Source organism: Theropithecus gelada, chromosome 6 (assembly GCF_003255815.1).
Source record: "Theropithecus gelada isolate Dixy chromosome 6, Tgel_1.0, whole genome shotgun sequence".
NCBI classification, from domain to species: domain Eukaryota; kingdom Metazoa; phylum Chordata; class Mammalia; order Primates; family Cercopithecidae; genus Theropithecus; species Theropithecus gelada.
In genome coordinates, this window is record NC_037673.1 from 42,225,772 (window position 1) to 42,246,281 (window position 20,510).

At 38.4% G+C, this 20,510-nt stretch overlaps 1 protein-coding gene across 5 annotated transcripts in view; it reads left to right on the top strand.

Moving 5' to 3' along the window:
• GHR (growth hormone receptor) overlaps nucleotides 1-20,510 on the top strand; it is a 300,485-nt gene that overhangs the window by 110,462 nt on the left and 169,513 nt on the right. Inside the window, exon 1 of one of the 5 annotated variants that reach the window (XM_025387794.1) lies at nucleotides 7,315-7,423. The exons of 1 other annotated variant lie outside the window; for it this stretch is intronic. The gene's annotated coding sequence lies outside the window, so the exon portion shown is untranslated. Of the gene's footprint in view, nucleotides 1-7,314; nucleotides 7,424-7,484; nucleotides 7,803-8,846; nucleotides 8,989-9,380; nucleotides 9,418-20,510 lie in introns of those variants that run through there. 3 more of the 5 variants (XM_025387795.1, XM_025387797.1, XM_025387799.1) reach the window with 3 other exon arrangements.

Consider the following 20,510-nt stretch of genomic DNA (forward strand, 5'->3'; position numbering starts at 1 on the left):
CCCATCCCTTCCCTCCACCACCGCAGTTGTTTCTTAATGCAGCAGAAGGCTGCAACAACCACAAACTACCTTGCCCGTGCTCAACCCATGCCCATGTCCTCCTGCACCCCCCAGTCAGACTATCCACTCCCACAACAACCAATATCAGTGTTCCCATTTTTCATGCATTATTTATCCTTCTCTCAAATAAAACAGATCTAGCACATTTTAATTATCCTTTACGACAGTCTCTACTATTTTCCTTGTTTTTGTTGTCTAGAATTTACTTTCATCTTCTGATCCACATGAAATTTGTTCCATGTTGTTTTTTACAAGCAATATCTAGTTGAATTACCCACCATGTTTTACTTTTTTCTCACCATTAGTTCATTCGTCTGATAAATTCTTATTCCATGCCTTGTGTTGGCCTGCTATTATACGTGCCTGGAAATATAGGAGTCAACAAATTTGTCTCTGAACTCATGTAGTTGACAATCTAATTAGAGAACAAAGATGATAAACAAGTAAACAAGTAAATATATATCAAAAATAAGTGCCATGGAGAAAAAATAAGTAGTATAAGGGTTGTTATTTATCTAGGTTGTCAGGCAAGGGCCTGTTACAGATGTGTGACATTTGAATGCATACTTGAAGGAAGTCTGGGAGAAAAGTATCCCAGGTAGAGGGAATACCATATACTAATTGGGATCTTCAAGGAACATCAAAGCGGCCAGTTTTGTTGGAGCAGGATGAGCAAGAAGAACGTAGCGGTAAATGGAGGCAGAGATAGTGGGTGAGAGTGGGGTTGAGAAAAAAATCAGATAGGACTTTCAGACCCCTGTAAATACTTGGTCATTTACTCTAAGTGAGACAGGATGCCATGACAGGGTCCTGAAAAAAAAAAGGGGGACATGTTCTTATTTTAGTGAGACCAATTTCAGTGTTGGGAATAAGGAGATTCAAAAGCAAAAGCAGGTAGGCCATTAAGAAACTGTTATAATAATCCAGATAAATGTTGGTGGCTTGGGTAAGGGAGATAAAGATGGAGATGATAAGAAGTGATCGTATTCTGGATGTAATCTGAAGGCATGTCTGAGAGGATTAGTTGACAGAGTGTTAGTTATGGGGTATCAGTGAAAGAATAGAGGAAAGACCTGAGAATCTGAAAAGATGAAGGTGATATGAAATGGCCTACAGTCTTGAATGAGTAGATTAGGAAGTAAAATTGAAAGTCTGGTATGGGTTTTATAAGTTTGAGATACCTATAAAACATTCAAATAAATTATTAAATAGTGAACTGGGTATATGAGCCTGTAATTCAAGAAAGAGGTCTGGATTAAAGTTATGATTTGGACAACAATGTCCTACATATGCCATTAGTGTCATGATTCCAAATGAGATAATCTAGGGAATAATCATAGAGAAAAAAGGAGAGGAGGATAATTTCTGGTGATATTTCAATGCTAAGTGGTTGGGAAAATGAAGAGAACACAGTGAAGTTGACCAAGATGAAGTATTTACTGACGTGGAAGAATCAGTGGGGAATGTTGTTCGAGATACAAAATTAAGATAGTGTGTCAAAGAAGGGGGAGTGATCCGTTGTGGCAAGTGTTATTCATTGGTTAAATAAGATGATTAAGAATTTGCCGCAATGTGGAAGTCATTGGTGACTAGAGCAAAACTATTCCATTGGTGTGGGGGAGATTAAAGCCTGATTTGAATAAGTTTAAGAAATTGGGCAAAGAGGAATTAAAGACAGGAGAGTAAGACAATTTCTTCAAGAAGTTTTGATTTAGAGGGGAGCAGAGAAATGGGTCAGTAACTTCATGGGCAGTAACTGAAATAGGAGAAAAGGTCTTTTCCTCTTTTTTAAAAAGGAGAGAATTTTAGTGCACACTTAAGGTGATTCTTTTCTTCCTGCAAAATTTTTCAAAATTCTATACATGTATATTTCTATTCCAGTCGTTTCTGGGGTACAAGTGATTTTTGGTTATAAGGTTGAATTGTATGGTGGTGGTAAAGTCTGAGATTTTAGTTCATCCATCACCCAGGTAGTGTACATTGCACCCAATATACACTTTTTGTTTTGTCCCTCAGCCCTCCTACCCTCTCCTCAGTCTCCAGTGTACATTATGCCTTTGCATACCCATAGCTTAGCTCCCACTTATAAGCAAGAACTTCATGGTATTTGGTTTTCCATTCCTGAGTTAATTCTTTTAGAATAATGTCCTCCAGCTCCATCCAAGTTCCTGCAAAATACATTATTTCCTTCCTTTTTTATGGCTGAGTAGTATTCCATGGTGTACATATACCACCTTTTATTTATCCCCTTATTGTTTGATGGGCACCTAAGTTGTTTCTACATCTTTGCAATTGTGAACTGTGCTGTGATAAACATACATGAGCAGGTATCTTTTTGATATAATGACTTATTTTCCTTTAAGTTGATACCCAGTAGTGAGATTGCTGGATTGAATGGTAGATCTGCTTTTAGTTCTTTGAGAAATTTCCATATTGTTTTCCATAGAGGTTGTACTAATTTACATCACTACCAGCAGTGTGTAAGTAATCCTTTTTCACTACGTCTACACCAACATTTATTGTTTGTTTTGGGTTTTTGTTTTTGTTTTTGTCTTTTTATAATGTCCATTCTGGCTAGGATAAGGTGGCATATCATTATGGTTTTAATTTGCATTTTCCTCCTTTACGTATTATTTAATGGGAGTCTTTTGGTGGTAAAGTATCTTAGTTTTCATGTGTGCTCACATACACATACACAGAGTCTTTAGTGACAGGCTAGTTGGGTATCAAATTCTGAATTGATTTTTTTTCTCTAATACTTTTAAAGTTTATTTTTGTCCTGGCATCTGTTGTTACTAAAGAAAAATCTTCCACTAGTCCATTTGAGTTCATTAGTAGGTAATCTGTCTCTTATTTTAAGTACTTTTAAAGATTTTTCTGTATCTTGATGCCATATGATAGATCTACTTTTTATTATACTTAGTAATTACTGTGGACTTTTAATCTGCTAACTCAATTATTTGATTTTATAAAATTATCAGTAATGACCTTTTCTATAACTGATTCTTTACAGTTGAATTAAATCCTCTCTTTCTGGAATTCCCATCATATGTGTGTTGGAGCTTCTCAATCTGCCCTCCAAGGCTCGTAACTGCTCTTTTAAATTTTTCAGTACTACTGTCTTAATTAAAAAAAAAAAAAAAAAACCTAATATTGCAGTGTTTGGCACAGAAGAAGAAGTTCAAAGTACAACTTTGCAGTGCCACGTTGACCAGCTATTCTGGCATTGGTTATTCTTTAAAGTTATTTTTAAGGTTAATATACCTTATCAGGCAGCAGGTCTCAAAACCTAGGGAAGCTTAAAAGCCTAAAGGCAGCCTGGAAAAAATCAAGCTAATTAAAATGCTCTTTCCCATTTTCTCTTCCTCCTATGTCCTCATCCCTAAAGAATAGTGAGGAAGCCTTCCTTAAAAAGATATGTATAAAATAGCAGAAAGAAAAAGGGGATCCAGCAAACATGCGAAGACATACTTAGATAATTCACAGTAAATGTTCCAAATAATATTTAGCCTCACTAATTCTCAAATAAATGTAAAACAATGGCAGATCATTTTTATCCATTAAATTAGTGGCAATAGGAGGAAAAGAACATTTTGCTGACAATTGTAACAGTGAAATTGAAATTCTCTTCTTGTCTGGTTTGAATCTAAATTAGGACAGTTTGAAAGCAATTGGGTCATATCTATGAAAAATCTCATAAACATTCTACCCTTCCATGTAGCAACATTGCTTCTGTGAATCAACCATTAGGCAATAAATGGAAATAACAAACCAAATTTCCCCCACCTCCCAAGAGATGCTTATTGTAACATTACTGATAATATTGAAAAATTAGAAGCAGTCTAAATCAGCGACCCACCCTTGTTTTGACTGTCACTTACCATAAGAAAATATTAGGTCTACAAAGTAACCCAACAGCCACACCCATGCGTCAAAAACTTCCATATAAGGAAACTGTTCAATCCATTCCATTTATTTAAACAAGCCAATAAACAAAGCTGGTTTTGATCCACTAAACTGATCCTAAAACCTAGGAGTAGGTTATGACTCACAGTTTGAAAAGCACCAATCTGAATGTCCTATGAAAGGCATATGATGGAATATGAATTAAATTTGATATTCACAATTTTTTATTTTGTTTTTGTTTGGGGGTAGTTGGAGGGGTACTATGTTTCTTCAGCCAGCAAGGAAGATAATGTTTCCAGTTAACTCCATATAATGGGGATTTACTGTAATGATACCAGCTCTGTTCTACTATGCCCAGTCATTCTCATGTATCTATCTCTCAATACACCACGGGTCCTTTATGGATTCTTTTGTGATGTCTTCAAGCTCCCTGTCCACTCTCTTGCAACTTGTCCAAGCTGATAGAACCTGCCTGAATCACTCAACATCTGATTTCAAGCATTTTATCTTGGTCAGCCTTTGGTATTAGGACTTCATTCTCAATCTAATCAATTAATATTAGCTGAGCTAGGTTGATTTCATTTGAATCAACAAAGAATTGCTGAAAGCTGCATTTCCTAGAAAATGTGGCAATATAATTGGCAGGTACTTGAGAGTCTCTAATGTTAAATGGAAAAAAAAATGAAAAATAATAAAAGAGACAACTTTTTATATGGAGTCTTTCAGTTTTATTTAGATATTTTGTTAGAGACAAAAAAGGAATGCAGAATTTATTTTATACTATATTGTATAAAATAAATTTCTACATAAGCAAGTATTATGCATTTGTAATCAGAAAAAATATCAAAATTAGCTCTGTGGAAAATGATCATCTTGCAAGCAAGTATCATGTACCCCTACTCTTGATTTAGCTCATCTTCTTGATGTAAATATGAAGTGTCTGCGACTGAAATTCTGTTTGAGGCAGAAACTTTCATGTTTGTCTTACAAATACCATCTCAGAGTACGTTGCTCAGTATAAAACTTATTTTGGGGGTTGGGTACAAAAACCTGCAAAGATATAGTCCAGGCTTCTTTTCCCAAGGTCCTTCACTTTCCTACTCTTAGTGTAACCATTATTTTGTAAAATTTGATAAGACCCTTAATAACTTGGGGTTTGGGAATTTGATTCGAAGTAACATGGCTCAGAGTATCACCTATTTTTTATTAAACCAAAAAAAATTTATATCTGACAAAGATGTGCATTTATGTGGGCCTTAATAATTCCCCCAAATAAAACTATTCATAAGTTCTAACAGTTCCAAATACTTCTGGTTTCAGCACACTAATAGGATTTATAACTGTCTTAGATAAGGAGCAGTATCTTCTAAAGCTCATGGAAAAGCCATATCAGAATGCCATGTGTTCAGGTACATTATCTTTTCTTTATGATATCAAGAATAAAATCTCGGCTTATGTTTTTACACGTCTTGTGTGATTACTCTTTCCCATTACTCGTTCAATTGAGCCTGACAAATGAGGTGAAAAAAGCTTTCTCTTTCAAGGATGAACTAGAAAGACCTAGGCTGGCTGGTCACAAAACCACTGACTAGTTGGCCCTTTGTCTTTTTATAACCCCTCATTGTCTGGGATCCAACATCATAGTGAGTCTCAGACATGTTCCTCAAGTCTAGATAGACCTCATCCATGTGTTCGGTGATCCAGCCCGTCAGCATCCAAGCCAGCAGTGTGAGGAGGGGAAGTGCAGGGGATGCTCATTGCCCTGAAGGATGCATATGCCACTTCCAGTCAGGTCCTGCTCGCCAGAACATAGTCATGTGACCACAGTTAGCCACAAGGTTGGCTGAGAAATGCCTTTCGCTAGGTTCTATTACTAGCTGAAAATAGGAGGAGTGAAAGTTGGGATAACTAGTAAATATCAGTTAGTCCAAGTCATGGATTGTGGTATTAATTCCATAAGCAAGGAAAGTCATTTAAATGTTTTATGCAGAGGGATACCATGATGATAATTATGTTTCAAAGCGTATTTCTGTATGTGAGAAAGAGAGACTGAAAGAGAGAGTGAGATAAATGGATTAGAGAGAATTTGTCTGGGTATTAAGAGGCCATTCTCAAATCCAAGTGAGAAATGGTGGCTAGTAACAGTAGTGAGGATAAAGGGGGATGGAATGGACTCAAAAGATACAGAAGAGATAACATCAAAAGATGAAACAGGGGTAGAGGAGGAAGAAAAGACATCCAACTAACTCCTAAGTTTCTGATTTATACTGCAAATTCTGGAGATCAGGTGTTTATGGACCACTGAGTTTAGTTTTAGAAATGTGCTTTAGAGGTATTTGTCAGATAGGTGGTTTCTACACATTCAAAATAAGATTTCAAAACGTATTAGCCACAAATTCACTATCAGCAAAATTCTCAAATCTGGTCATTGTCAACTAAACTATTAAAATGAATTTTCCCCTCTGACTGTTTCTCATCTTAAAGGGTTTGTATGTATTACATGTCACAGAATGGTTTATTGCATATAAACATGGGAAAGCAAGCCAGGCAGAAGAAGTCTTGTAACCAGCTAAAGGCCCAGCTAATAAATCATGAACAGTCTTCTTGTGTTAATAGTGTGGACAGGACTGTTGGTCACACACAGGAAAATGAGTCACACAGTCTTGTGTGTACAGCAACTCACTCCACACTCAATGATGGGAATGATTGTTCTAACCGTGTGAGTGGCTACAAGCATTATGGCAAAGCTCCAGAGCTAGAAAGCTGATCTTTTTTTTTTTTTTTTTTTCAATGTCACTCGAGTATGTAATTCACTAAATGTTTAGTATTTTATACCTTTTAGTTGACTTGTGAGCCCTTTCTAAAAGAGGTATATTTCCCTCTATTAGAAGGTAATCAAAAAAACCCTAAACTGCATTTTCTAAATGCTGTGTTCTCCTGCCCAATTGACCAAAATATACTTAGTTAATTAGGACTTTGAAGGGTTGGGGTGAGGGGACTAAATTAAGATGCAGGAATTTCAGTTTTCTAGGCGTTTTCTAGTCAACTACTTTATACTGCTGACAAATGGTTAAATGTTTACAATGAAACTAAGTAAGCTAGGATTTCTAATGAGCAATGAAATTTTAGAATTCATTTACTCATTAATTTCTTCATTTACAAGATGTACAATGTGCTGTCTTCTGGGCATTTGGGATACTTTAATGAGGTAGCAGTGAGTACAACGGATGGTCACTTCTGCCTTTGTTCTTCTACTCTTTAGAGAAGGGAAAGGACCAAGATTCAGATACCCTATCACTGCTTTCAACCCATCCACATCAGAGCCTTTGTTGAGTTCTAATGCTTAGCCCTCTTCTCAGCTAATTTGGCTGTCTCCATTGTAATAGGCCTCATGAGACTCCAGCCCAGGCCTGGCCTTTGGTTCAGCAGGCAGAGCCCAGAGATGTACTGGGCAAAGGTCAGGGGATTTATTATATGAGGCAATGGTCGGGTGTGATTTAATTTACTCCTCTGGTACCAGATATGTGTGTGTGTGCATGAGAGAGAGAGATTGAGGATGATTGATTTTGGAGGAATTTTTGTGAAGGTTTATATATCAAAGCAGAAAGACCAAGAAGTTAGAGATTAATACATGCCAAGTTGTGACCAACAAACTTCTGTGGGATCCCACCTCCAACCCCTCCCTGTCTGCCAGATTTTAACCAAATCAGTGTGATGTGATCTGCTTGCATATATGAGTGAAAGAAAAAGGAAATTTAAAAAGTTCTTGATATAAAGCCTGGAGGAAACAATACGAAAATCCAGCCTCTATTTCAGCAATATCTGCCGGACTATTGGTTAGTATTCCCTTACTGTTATTTATTGTTTGATTAAAAGGCTGATAGTCAGGGTTTTGTTTTGTTTTTTTTTTTTCCTACTTACTTTCGCATTTTTTAGATATAAATCTTTAACGTGGCTTTGACCAGATGTTTTCCTTTCTCCTCCCAACTTCATTCTTCCCTCTTCTGGGTTAATTTCTCTCATTGTTCTCTCTTCCCCTTACTTCTCTGCCCTTTTCCTTTCTACTCTAAGCGAAACTTCTATTTTCGTGTGCTGGAGTTTATAAAGTATTCTTATTAGGCAAAGAAAGCCTTTGGCTGCCTTCCTCCTTGTCTGGTCACCATCAAGATATAATTTTGGTTTTCAAAGGTTGTTCTCTGAAGGAAGGACTGGTTTTCTGAGCATTGAGACAGCAGATACATTTTGAGAAAGTCAACAGGGACGGTAATTTGCATTAAGTAGGAAATACTTAAGGGTTTTAATTCTGTTCCATGTGTTACATTTCAACAGTTTACATTAAGAAAAGTATTGTAAAGAGAAGTGATACAACAGTTGCATGTTTATTTTGTATCTTTAGTCTGAGAGATGGTCAGTACTTTGAAGGAAAGAGAAATAAGGCTTTGTCTCCTGCTTCTTCTTATACCTCTTTGCAGATTAACTCTGATGCTTTGAGTGTCTTACTGCATTGCCTGATTAAAACCCATCCCATAATGCCTGATGTGATGGGAAACACCACTTACTCTATCTCAATGGAAAGCATTCAGATGAACTTTCAACAGAAGGACATGCTCCCGCCTCTTCCAAACACCTCTTTTAAAACCGTGTCTATGGGCCTTTCTTCATGTCTTCAACAATTTGTTCAAAACTGGTTGTGCTAGGTAGTGGGCAATATAAAGATGATCACAGGAAAGAGATGACAATATCACTGATTCCTTATAGTGCTATAATAAGGGTTTGTCAAGGTTGTGATAGAAGTAGAGAGGAGAGGCACCTGACTTCACTTGGGTGTGGGGTTTTTGCTAAGGTGCTTCTAAGTTGAAGTGTCCTTCAGCTGAGGTTTAGGGGAATGAGTAGCAAAGATGGATTAAATGAGAAGAGGATAGGCGGCAGCGGGGCCAGAGGTGTGAATAGCCTGGAACCTTCTGAGAAGATTCCTTTGTAGACAGAAGAAAGGGGAGATTAGTGGAAATGCTGGAAGATAAGGTAGGAAGAGGCCACATCAGATCACACATGGCTGGCTATACCTCTCTAAAAGTTGATGATTTGTACTGGGGGGTTTGAAACAGAGGCTATAAATTGGCAGTTTAGAAAATCACTGTGGTGTTAGTGGGAAGAATAGATTTTTGTAAGATTCTAACTAGGATTATTTTCAAAAATGTACGCCCAGTTTAGTCCAGATGTCAGGGCTAGTTTGGAGTAAATTTCTTTCTTTAATTACTCCAGGGCTCTTGTATTGCTTCAGAGAAAGTAGAAAGGGGAACTCACCCTCATTCAGGGAGGGTAGGCGAGCGACCAGCCAGCTGGGGAAGGCCAAAGAGCCAGGTCACCTTGTGCCCACACTTGTTATGATTTGTTTGTACTGTCTGCTGGATGATCAATGATATTAGCTATGACAGCACATATGAGCCCGGGGTAAGTGTGTCTTACTTGAAGTGCATCTTGAAAATAGTGACAGGCTGAAGACAACACGAAATACTGAAAAAGCCCATTGGACAGGGGACAGGAGACCTGGTGCTGCTCCCAGCGTGGCCAGCACCAGCTCCGGGGGCTTAGACACATTACTTCACCTCTCTGGGCTTAACTTACCCATTTATAAAATGCAACCTTTAGACTAACACTGTCCTCGGGGCCTTGTTCAGCCCCTGGCTTCTGTCATTGTGATTCTACACCCCCCAAGGTTCCCCTGGGCCCCATCACTACTAACCCTAGGCTTCTAGACATGCTGATTCATAGAGAAATAGGAAAGCCATTTATCTTCAGTGAGTGTAAGCCAGAAGTACAGTTGTGTCTTAAGGAATCTAATCTAGTGAACATGGAAAATACTTTTCTAAGGAAAAAAATTGTGACTGGTGTTCTGTCCTGAGCTGATGGCAAAAGGGAAGCAGGAACCACTTCATACATCTCAATCCCTCTGTTTTTTCCTTTTTATCCTCTTGAATTTTTCTGCCTGTTCGTCTTTCAAAAGTGGAGAGGAGTTTGAATGGGGATGCTGAGGAGACTGAGGGTAGCCACCGATGGAAGAGGCTTGACTGGGAAGCCGAGTTCTGCCACCTGACAAAGGGGCACGTGTTCAGTGTTTATTTGGCATAGCAGCTGTTCAGGTGGAGCCTAGGCAGAATTTTGACGTCGTTGGGACCTTCCATACCTTTCTGAAAATCTCTTGCACCAACACCCGGCACCCTCAGGTTATGTTCTGCTTCCCAAAGTTCATCCCCAGGCTCAACTTCTAACCCTCTGTTTTCTCTTTTACCAGAACTAACTTCTAAAGATCCAGAGACAACAACTAGATGGTGGTCTGGATGTTCCTGAGGTGGAAAGAGAACCTCTAGTGCCTCTGGCTGACATTATATCCACTGACAGGTCCCCTCCCACATGCATACATGTAACATGTTTCTGCTCACTTATCAAATACAGCCCATGCTTTGATGATTGAGGACAGAGTGGGGATTATAAGTTGATGCAGTAGGTCTGTGTCTTGCCCTGAGAACTTCACAAACAGCAACACAGGCACCAAGAACTCATCACTCATCTGTTCCACCCACAGGGGTTTATCATTTTGTGACTTGGATATTGTGGAATATTTTATAGTAAAGGTTAAAAAAAATCAGTGTAGGCACAGAGGAGTTCACAGCTAAGTTGCAGTGGGGAGTATGGAAGGCTTCATGGAGGTGGTGATATTTGAACGTGACTTTGAAGGGTAGGTAGAGTCCTGACTTGTCTGACAGTAGCCTTGAAAGTAGGGGAAACTTGACCATGAAGAAGGCTGTTGAAAGTCTGGAGAAAAGAAAAGGTAGGGGACTAAGACTCTAGGAGAAGGTACTACATTCCAGAGAGAATACAGAAGTATAATCCTCCCTCATGGTGACAAGTTAAATGTGAGAAGGGATGGACTAACCAACTGGGTGAACCCTGATCTCATTAAGCAAGATAAGAAATAGAAGAAATGAATCTGCATGTTCATTATGTAGGGATCAGAAGCAGGTAGGAAATGCCGACTTTATTTTAGACAGAGGTTATTTTAGGTACCTGTGGGCATCCAGGTGTATTATTTCCCTATGTCTGAAGCACATGTCCTTTGGTTCTTTAGCATTTTGATGATGATGCTACATGTAAACTTCCCCCTAGGGATTTTCTGTAAATTTTCTTCCTCATTCGAGAGTAAAGTTTTAACTGGTAACATGATCACAAGTGGTTGAAAAGTTAAAATGCTAGTCATATAACTTTTCAATGAAGGGAGCATGAATGGTTTGGTACTGTTTTATAAGATGTGAAAACTGATTTCACTTAAGTAGACTGTAACATAACGTGTTTATGTGTCTGTCCCTTTGACTTTCTGGTAGGTGTACAGTCTCTCTGAATCAATAGTGGCTCAGACTTCTGATTTCAAACTTCTTTGGGCATCCAACTGGTTTAGGAGAAACACAGCCAGGTCATTGAATTATAATTTCCTGAGTTATGGTGTGGTGGTCCCGTAGGACAGTAAACATAAGCCTCCTGGGAACTGAACTTTTAATTCAGGAGGACTGAAAACAAGCTCTTCTGAGTCAAGATTTGCAAGGACATGTGACAAAGATAGACTTGCCTTCCCGCTTCCACACCATCTTTTCCTCCATAAATACGTGCTCCTTATTTTTCTTCTACCCTAGTCTGTTGTAGATTTTGACCTTGGCTGTTACTTTCCTACCAACACATTGCCTGTTTTTAAGTTTCCTGGTTTGACCTGATGTTAAGATGGAAAGCAAGGCTAGCAAACTGATGGAGATAGGGCCTTCCAGCCTTTCTCACTTTCCCTGGGATCATCTCATGTTGATTTACATGTTCAAAAATTTTTTTAAAGAAATAAATTGTATCAGTTGCTCCAGAGGTGATTAGACTCTAGGGGCCTGATTTATCTTAGCCAAACTTAAGACATGGGCCAATACACCAAAATGTCAATATATTTATTTGTTTCGTATTGCACTGTCAAGCAATTTCATTTCATCTGATTATTGTGTTCATTTTCCTGAAAGATAGTGATCCCAGAAAACAAGAATCAGAAGGTCATTTGACAACTGTGGAGTTGAAATAGAGGGAACTAAATGACCTTAGGGCATAGCATCATCAAGCTTTGAGAAATTATTGCACCTGTCTCTGTGTTGGGACATTCTTTTTGGTCCCAGGTAGTTGGAGGAGACAAAGCTGTAAATTATTTACTAGTTTTTCAACATTTCCTTATCGTTTATTGTTAACTGACGGAACTATATTGTCTCTGAAGTCCCTTATGAATAAAATTGCTAGACATTGCAAAAATGTCCCTCTCAATATTGACATGTTTCAGTGGTGATTATTATCTTCCTGATTAATGTTTACGGTCAATCTCAGGCTCTATAATGGACTCTTAAAGGCTGTAGCAGTTTTCTATTGCTTCAATAACATATTACCACAAACTTTGTGGCTTAAACAATACCCATTTATTGTCTCACAGTTCTATATGTGAGAAGTCTGGGCACACCATGGCCAAACTGGGCTCTTGCTTAGAATTTGCAAGGCAGAAATCAGTGTTGTTAGGACCTCTAGGGATGAATTTGCTTCCAAGCCGATTCCAGTTGTTTTCATGAACTGAGTTCCTTGCCATTGTTGGACTATATTCCCCATTTCTTTGCTGGCTGTCAGCTGGGAGCCGGGTTTTGCTCCTTTTACTCCTGTCTACATTGTATCTCATGGTTTCTGTGTGCCCCCTTCCAGCAACAAGATTCTATGTACCCTCTTCCAGCAACAGAAGATCAAGTCCTTTTCAAGTTTCTAATCTCTCTGACTCCCCCTTCTGCCATATCTCATTCTGCTTTTACAGGCTCGGGTGATTACATCAGTTTATGCAGGTAATCCAAGATAATCTCCCTATTTTAAAGCCAGTGGGTTAGCCATCTTAATTACATCCACAAAGTTCCTTCACAGCAGTACCTCGATTAGTGTTTGAATAACCTGGGATGGTAATCTTGCAAGGGATCTTTTGGCATTCTGTCTATCCAGTCTCATCAGCAACACTTTGAAATATTGTCGTTACTTGAGTGATCATTTCTGTGACTGGCTGATTTCATCTATACATGTATATTATTTTTATTTGCCATTTTGTAGGGTAATATTTTCTGATCTTAATTCCATATTTCAGTATTAAAATTACTTGACATAGATCCATAAATCATCATCTGTTGCAAAAAAGCACATTAGTTGGTTGGTAGAATGGGGAGATTGATATTTCTTTTCTCTTCTTCTCCTTGGATGAGGGCAACTTTTGGGGGCAGATGAGTTCTGGTGTGACAAAAGTTATATAGCACATTTGGTTTGCACTGAATCAGCGATTCTCAATCCTGGCCATGCTTTAGAATTATACAAGAAAAATCTTCAAGTATCAATACTCAGTCCCTACCCTACTGATCCAATTTATCTATGATAAAGCCAGAGCATTGATTTTTAAGTTCCCCAGGTGATTCTAATATATAACCAAGGCTCAGAACTACTGATATGGGCCGGGCGCGGTGGCTCAAGCCTGTAATCCCAGCACTTTGGGAGGCCGAGACGGGCGGATCACGAGGTCAGGAGATCGAGACCATCCTGGTTAATATGGTGAAACCCCGTCTCTACTAAAAAGTACAAAAAAAAAACTAGCCGGGCAAGGTGGCGGGCGCCTGTAGTCCCAGCTACTTGGGAGGCTGAGGCAGGAGAATGGCGTGAACCCGGGAGGCAGAGCTTGTAGTGAGCTGAGATCTGGCCACTGCACTCCAGCCTGGGCGATAGAGCGAAACTCCGTCTCAAAAAAAAAAAAAAAAAAAAAAAAAGAACTACTGATATGTTCCAACATTCTATTTTGGAGATAAAGAAGTTGAGGCTGAGGATGAGAACTTAGTCACATAAAGTCCATAACTAGTGACAGACAGAAGTTCTGTCCTACCAAAAAAAAAAATCGATGGTTTAATTGTATGTAGAGTTCAGTGCTCAGTAATTATGTACAAAGTGAGTGTTGAGAAGATCTGGAACACCCTACTTCTTGCTTTAGTAGGAAGACTATTTCTTTCTATGACTTTAAAAAATTATCAGACCTTGCAAAACAACTTATGAAGGTCTCTTCTCAGCAGCTTTGGCCTGCCTTGTGAGTAATAATAAACACAGATCCATTCTACACTAGCTAGGGAGCTGGCAGCGTGGACTTCTCCTACTCCTCTGTGTTCCAGAGCTTCATGGTACAATGCAGTAGCCACTAGCCACATGTAGCTATTGAACACTTGAAATGGGACTAGTTTCGATTGAGATGTTTGTGAGTGTCAAATGCATACTAGAATCAAAGATTCAGTATGAGAAAAACGGTGCAAAATATCTCATTAATACTTTTTACATTGATTACATGATGAAATAATATTTGAATATATTGAGTTAAATGAGATACATTATTAAAATTAATTTATCAATTTTTTAACTTTTTTAATGTAGTTACTAGAAAATTTACAACTATGTATGTGGCTGGCATTTGTGGCTCACATTATATTTCTGTTTGACAGCACTTTTCTAGGGAGTATTTTCTATTAAAGCTATTGACAATGAATGGTCCAAGTCCAAGCTATTACACCTCCTTTGATCTTGAAGAGTGAAGGGGTACATTATAATCTTCCTGGAGATGAGACATGATATTGATCTGCCCTGTGTTTGCCATCTATCTGGCAGCCAGTCAGTCTGGCCAAATAGACTTCTATTTTTACATAGAAGCTTAAAGGAGGCAGGATAATGCCCCATATCATGGAGAGAGCACACTGCATAGCTCTTAAGTAATGTACCCAAAAGTAGACCAGGTGCTATTGGAGGTTCTAAGGCATAGCAATAAATATTACATCCCTTGAGCAATGTAATACAGCCCTTGAAGAAACTGCCATGTCTTTGACAGGCCCTATGCACTGAAAATATTATGATGTCTACCTCTCTTTATAATTCACATCTAAATATTACTCTTTTTCTTGCTCCCTGTAGTTTGTTCTGATTCACTGCTACCCTGATTGTGTGTTTAGCGTGCCTACTTCACAATTTAAGAGGCATGGGAAAGTAAAGGCAGGCCTTGGAAAGATCAAGCACAGTTCAAAACCCTACCCAGAGATATTCTGCCTGTGTGAGCTTGGGAGATTTACTTAACCTCTCTGAGCTCCTCTAAACTTCCATTTTCTCATTTGTGAAATGAGCATTTCTCTTGCAAGGTCTGTGTGAAGATTGTATGAAATGAGAAGGTTCCTGGCACACTTATTTGTTGGGTAGATATTGTGGTGAACATCTACTCTGTGGCAAGCCTATGGCTAATTGTTAGAATGTAATCGTGAGTGAGACACAGCTACTGCCTCCAGCTAAAAGAAGAGAAAGACAAGGAACCTAGTAACATCAGGACATGAATAGTCATCAATGAATGGCAGTTGTTATTACACAGCACAGTGCAGGATTTGGCTTATAACAAAAATTTGGAAGGGTGTTCAGGTGAGGGAATTGAGACCCATAGTGATTAAATGACTACCTGTGTCACCAGCTCAGGCAATGTTGGGCTGGTGCCAGGTTACGGGATTGCTGACTCCTCCTCTAGTAATGCTTTCCCCAGGAGATCACATTGCCTCACTCTTGGTTTCCCAACTTGTTTGCTTTAAAAGAATAACCTTGCCATGTTGGACTTGATAAAAGGAAAGAGGGGTTTCTCCCAATTTTTGCTCCATATGTTATTCGGGCATGCTAGTAACTAACTGTCTTTGAAAACCTACACTTCTGTTATGTTAACTCCAAAGAAGGCAGCAACACATGCACTTCTTTAAGATATAAAAAGCATTTAGTATACTATAAATTATTATAGTAATCATTGTTAGATTATATCTCACCAAGATAATGAATGTTTTCATTTGAAGACTTCACTGTATGAGAAATTGTCTCCTATAGCTTATTTATCTCCTTTTAGATTATGTGAAACAGAATTTTCAAATTTGAGTCTGAAGAAAATTCCAACATCTTTAAATTTGTTTAAGGAGCATTCCCCATGGCCTATATGATCTATCATAGTAATTAAAAAATCAGATTTTAGAATGAGCCACTTGTAGAAAGAGAAAAAAAAGTAGAAAATCAATCAGAGGTTTCATTTTTCAAATTCTGTTTTGGAAAAAATTACTTGGTAGGGACAACAGTGTAAAGTAAGATATAAGAAGAAATATATCATTCAAATAAGTGGCCATGCAGTTGGTTTTCTCTTTCATGTAACAGTCACATCTGCATTGTGAATTCATTAATGCACCAAGTGAATCAAGCTTAGTGAGTTGACAAACATCCACAGGGATAGTTGCGGGGAGGCATTGCAAAGTGCAATGTGGGGTCCTAGTGAAACAGAATGCTTCGTTCTTTGAGAAAGTTCCACTCTGAATAGAAAAACTATGCATACCAAGATCGGAGTATGGCCAAGCATTTGGCTACTGAAATGCCCCTTCTTCTTTCATTCCTCCATAAAGGAAGAGGCAGAGACTCAGGTTCTTGTAACTCAGCTGCCTTTTTTGAGTTCTCCCAAGAGAAGTTCTAACTTCAAGCCAAGCATCTTGTCACTGGGATTTCTGTAACTAATTTTTAGGTCTAGAAATCCATGATTTCACAAAACAAATTATCTGAACCTAACAACAACCACATAGAATTTTCTTAAAGTAGACGAGGGAGGAATTAGCCCCTAAAGTATTTCCTGCACAATTGGAACTCCCTTTAGAAGATGTGCAATTGCCTGTGCACCCAAGCACAAATGGGCTGTATTATTGCCTTATCTAGGATATACACACTTTACATTATAATGGTCCTTCCCTTTCCCTGAACCTGCATATGATGTAAGTGCTTGATTTAGGAATAGTTACATATTCTGACTGGCGAAAAGCACATTTGCTGATTGCTCTGCCACCTGCCTAGATGTATATTTGTATATCATGAAGATATATAATTTATCTTTTATGATAAATTATAATAAAAGATGAAGATATGTAATATATCTTGATATATAAATGAGGGTCCCTACTCTCAGTATACCCCATAGGAACATTATAAAACATAAATAGTCTGTTTGTTACTACTACCAAAAAGACTTTAGTAAGTGTAATAACTAACCCTTTTGTATACATGCAGAGCGAATGCCAAATGCTTTAAATAAATTATCGCATCTAATCCTGATTTTTTTATGAAAAAGGGAAAATCTTATCATATCAATATTAGAGATGAGCAAACTGAGGTTTGATAGAGCTAGGATTTTAACTTAGCTCTCTGTGACTCCAAAGCACATTCACTTAACCCCAACCTCACCCTCTCTGTAAATGAAGATTAACAATAGCATCTGTGGTAGAAGCTAATGTCTCCTGAGCTGGGAAAGTATCTTTCAATGATTATTAACTAAATGTGATCAGCTGCCAGTGGATCAGATGTCATCAAATGAAATTAAGTGTCCAGGGTTTACTCAACAGTACTGTCTCTTACGTTTTGTATCAATGTTAGTAGATTGCTTAATTTTTGTACCTGTTACCTCACATGAAGCCTAGATAGCATCAGTCCCTTCCCCAGCCAGTGTGTACTGGGTCCAGCTTCTGGCTTGTGAATCCAATCAGTGAATTAATGTTGGTAGCTTAAAATCAACCTTGAAAGAGGTATTTACACCACAGAAATTGGCAAATGATACAAATCATGACCCTTTTTTTAAATTCCAGAGAGACAAGTGTTAAACATTTACCAGTACACCACTGTCTATGACTTAAATAGGGACATAATGTGAATAATTATACTTCTGAAGGTAAATGAATGCACACTGGGTACCCTTGAAAAAAACAACCTTCCACAGATACAATCATACCTAAGTCACCTAAGTCTTTAGTGAATTTTTTTGTCCCCATCATTCTGCTTTTGGGAGGACCTTTTACAACATAATCATGATGATTTTACATGTCTTTTGAATTTTTAAAAAATTACTTTATTTGTTCATTTTTGTTACAAAAGCAAATGTGCCCACAGTAATCATTTAATGTTTTTGAATGCAAGTGCAGACATATAAACAATAAAATGTATATACGAATGCTGCCAGTAGAAATAAAATGCAAGCCACGTGTGTCATTTAAAATTTTCAACTACAGTCATGCACTACATAATGACTTTTCAGTCAATGATGGACTGGCCCCATAAAATTATAATACCATGTTTCTACGATATCTTTTCTATGTTTAGATATGTCTAGATACATAAATACTTAATATTGTGTTAAAATTGCTTATGGTATTCAGTAGAGTAGTAACCTGCTGCACAGGTCTGTAGCCCAGAGCAATAGGCTATCGCATATAGCCTAGGTGTGTAGTAGGTTATACCATCTAGGTTTGTGTAAATACACTCTGTGGTGTTCGCAGAACCATGGAATTGCCTAATGATGCATTTTTCAGAATGTATTCCTGTCATTAAGTCATACATGGCTGTAATCACATTTAAAAAAAATAAGAAGAAACAGAGGATTTTGTTTTAATAATAGATTTCATTTAACTCAGCAGTCAAAAATATGATTTCAACATGTTGTCAACATAAACATTATGAAGATATTTTGCATCTTTTCTTCTTGTACTAAGCTTTCAATTTCATGTATATTTTATACTTATAGCACATATGAATTTGGACGCTAAATTTTAATCATAAATACTTGATCTGCATTTACATTTCATAAAATGTAAAGCTTAAAAAGTGGGTTCATATATCCAACGTGTTCCAAACAGACTTACATATTTAATTAAATTTAAATTGTCATTAAATTCTTCAATTGTGTTAGCCACATTTTAAGTGCTCAGTAGACACCTGTGACTTATTGTAACAGAATTGGTCAGTGCAGGTATGTACCATATGTCCTTATTTTATAAAATTAGAGACCTAGGTTGGATGTGGTGGCTTATGGCTATAATCCCAGCACTTTGGGAGGCCAAGGCGGAAGGATCAAGTGATGCCAGGAGTTAGAGACCAGCCTGGGCAACATAGCAAGACGCTGTCTATTTTTTTTTTTTTTTTTTTTTTTTTTGAGACGGAGTCTCGCTCTGTCGCCCAGGCTGGAGTGCAGTGACCGGATCTCAGCTCACTGCAAGCTCCGCCTCCCGGGTTTACGCCATTCTCCTGCCTCAGCCTCCCGAGTAGCTGGGACTACAGGCGCCCACCACCTCGCCCGGCTAGTTTTTTGTATTTTTTAGTAGAGACGGTGTTTCACCGTGTTAGCCAGGATGGTCTCGATCTCCTGACCTCGTGATCCGCCCGTCTCGGCCTCCCAAAGTGCTGGGATTACAGGCTTGAGCCACCGCGCCCGGCCAAGACGCTGTCTATTAAAAAAAAAAAATAGCTAGGTGGGTTGGCACATGCCTGTGGTACAAGCTATTTGGGAGGCTGATGAAGGAGGATCCCTTGAGCCCAAGAGTTGGAGACTGCGGTGAGCTATGATTATGCCACTGCACTCCCAACCTGGGTGGCAGAGTGAGACCCATGTCTCTTCAAAAAGTAAAAATACAAATAATATAACAAATAAATAAATAAAATTGGAGACCTACTATATGTACTACTCCCAAAAGTCTTTTTCCCCCTCACACCTTACACATTTAAAATTCCCATCCTGCATTCCCCACTGGATCTCCAAGAGGAGAGAAATCTCAGCAAAAGTAGTTCTATCAAAACTGTCTGTGAGCTTTTCTTTCCTCATTCATAGGAAGGAAATAAATTCACCTAAGGCATTTTAGATCTGACCATTTTCCAAATTATCATCACCATAAAAAGTTGGTAACAACATGAATTCTGAAAGCAAACTATTTCAATGCATGCCTGGTGCTAATGAAAACCAGCAGTTTTAAATGCCCTTTTGGGTTAACCTCTTCCTTTTCCTGTGCTATATTATTGGAAAAGCTTCAGCAAGGAGATCGACTAGATTCAATTTCACAATATTTCTTAGTAATCAATGCTGGCATTTACTCTTCCCATATATTAATATATTAACATCACACTTCTAAGGATGCTTCTAAGGATGCTTTAATCACTTAAAAAAAAATACTTGATACAAATTAGAGGGTGTCCATTATTTTAGGTGGTGGTTTGTTTTATTTCCACAAAATTACAAACCAGATATAAGCATATTTTTCCCTGTGTGGCTTAATAAACTTTTTTTTTTTTGAGACAGAGTCTCACTCTGTTGCCAGGCTGGAGTGCAGTGGTGCGATCTCGGCTCCCTGCCACCTCCGCCTCCATGGTTCAAGCGATTCTCCTGTCTCAGTCTCCCGAGTAGCTGGGACTACAGGTGCACGCCACCACACCCAGCTAATTTTTGTATTTTTAGTAGAGACGAGGTTTCACCCTGTTGGCCAGGAGGGTCTCAATCTCTTGACCTCGTGATCCACCCGCCTCAGCCTCCCAAAGTGCTGGGATTACAGGCATGAATCACCATGCCTGGCAAATCAACTTTTAATATAATTGTTGATAAAGGTGTTATG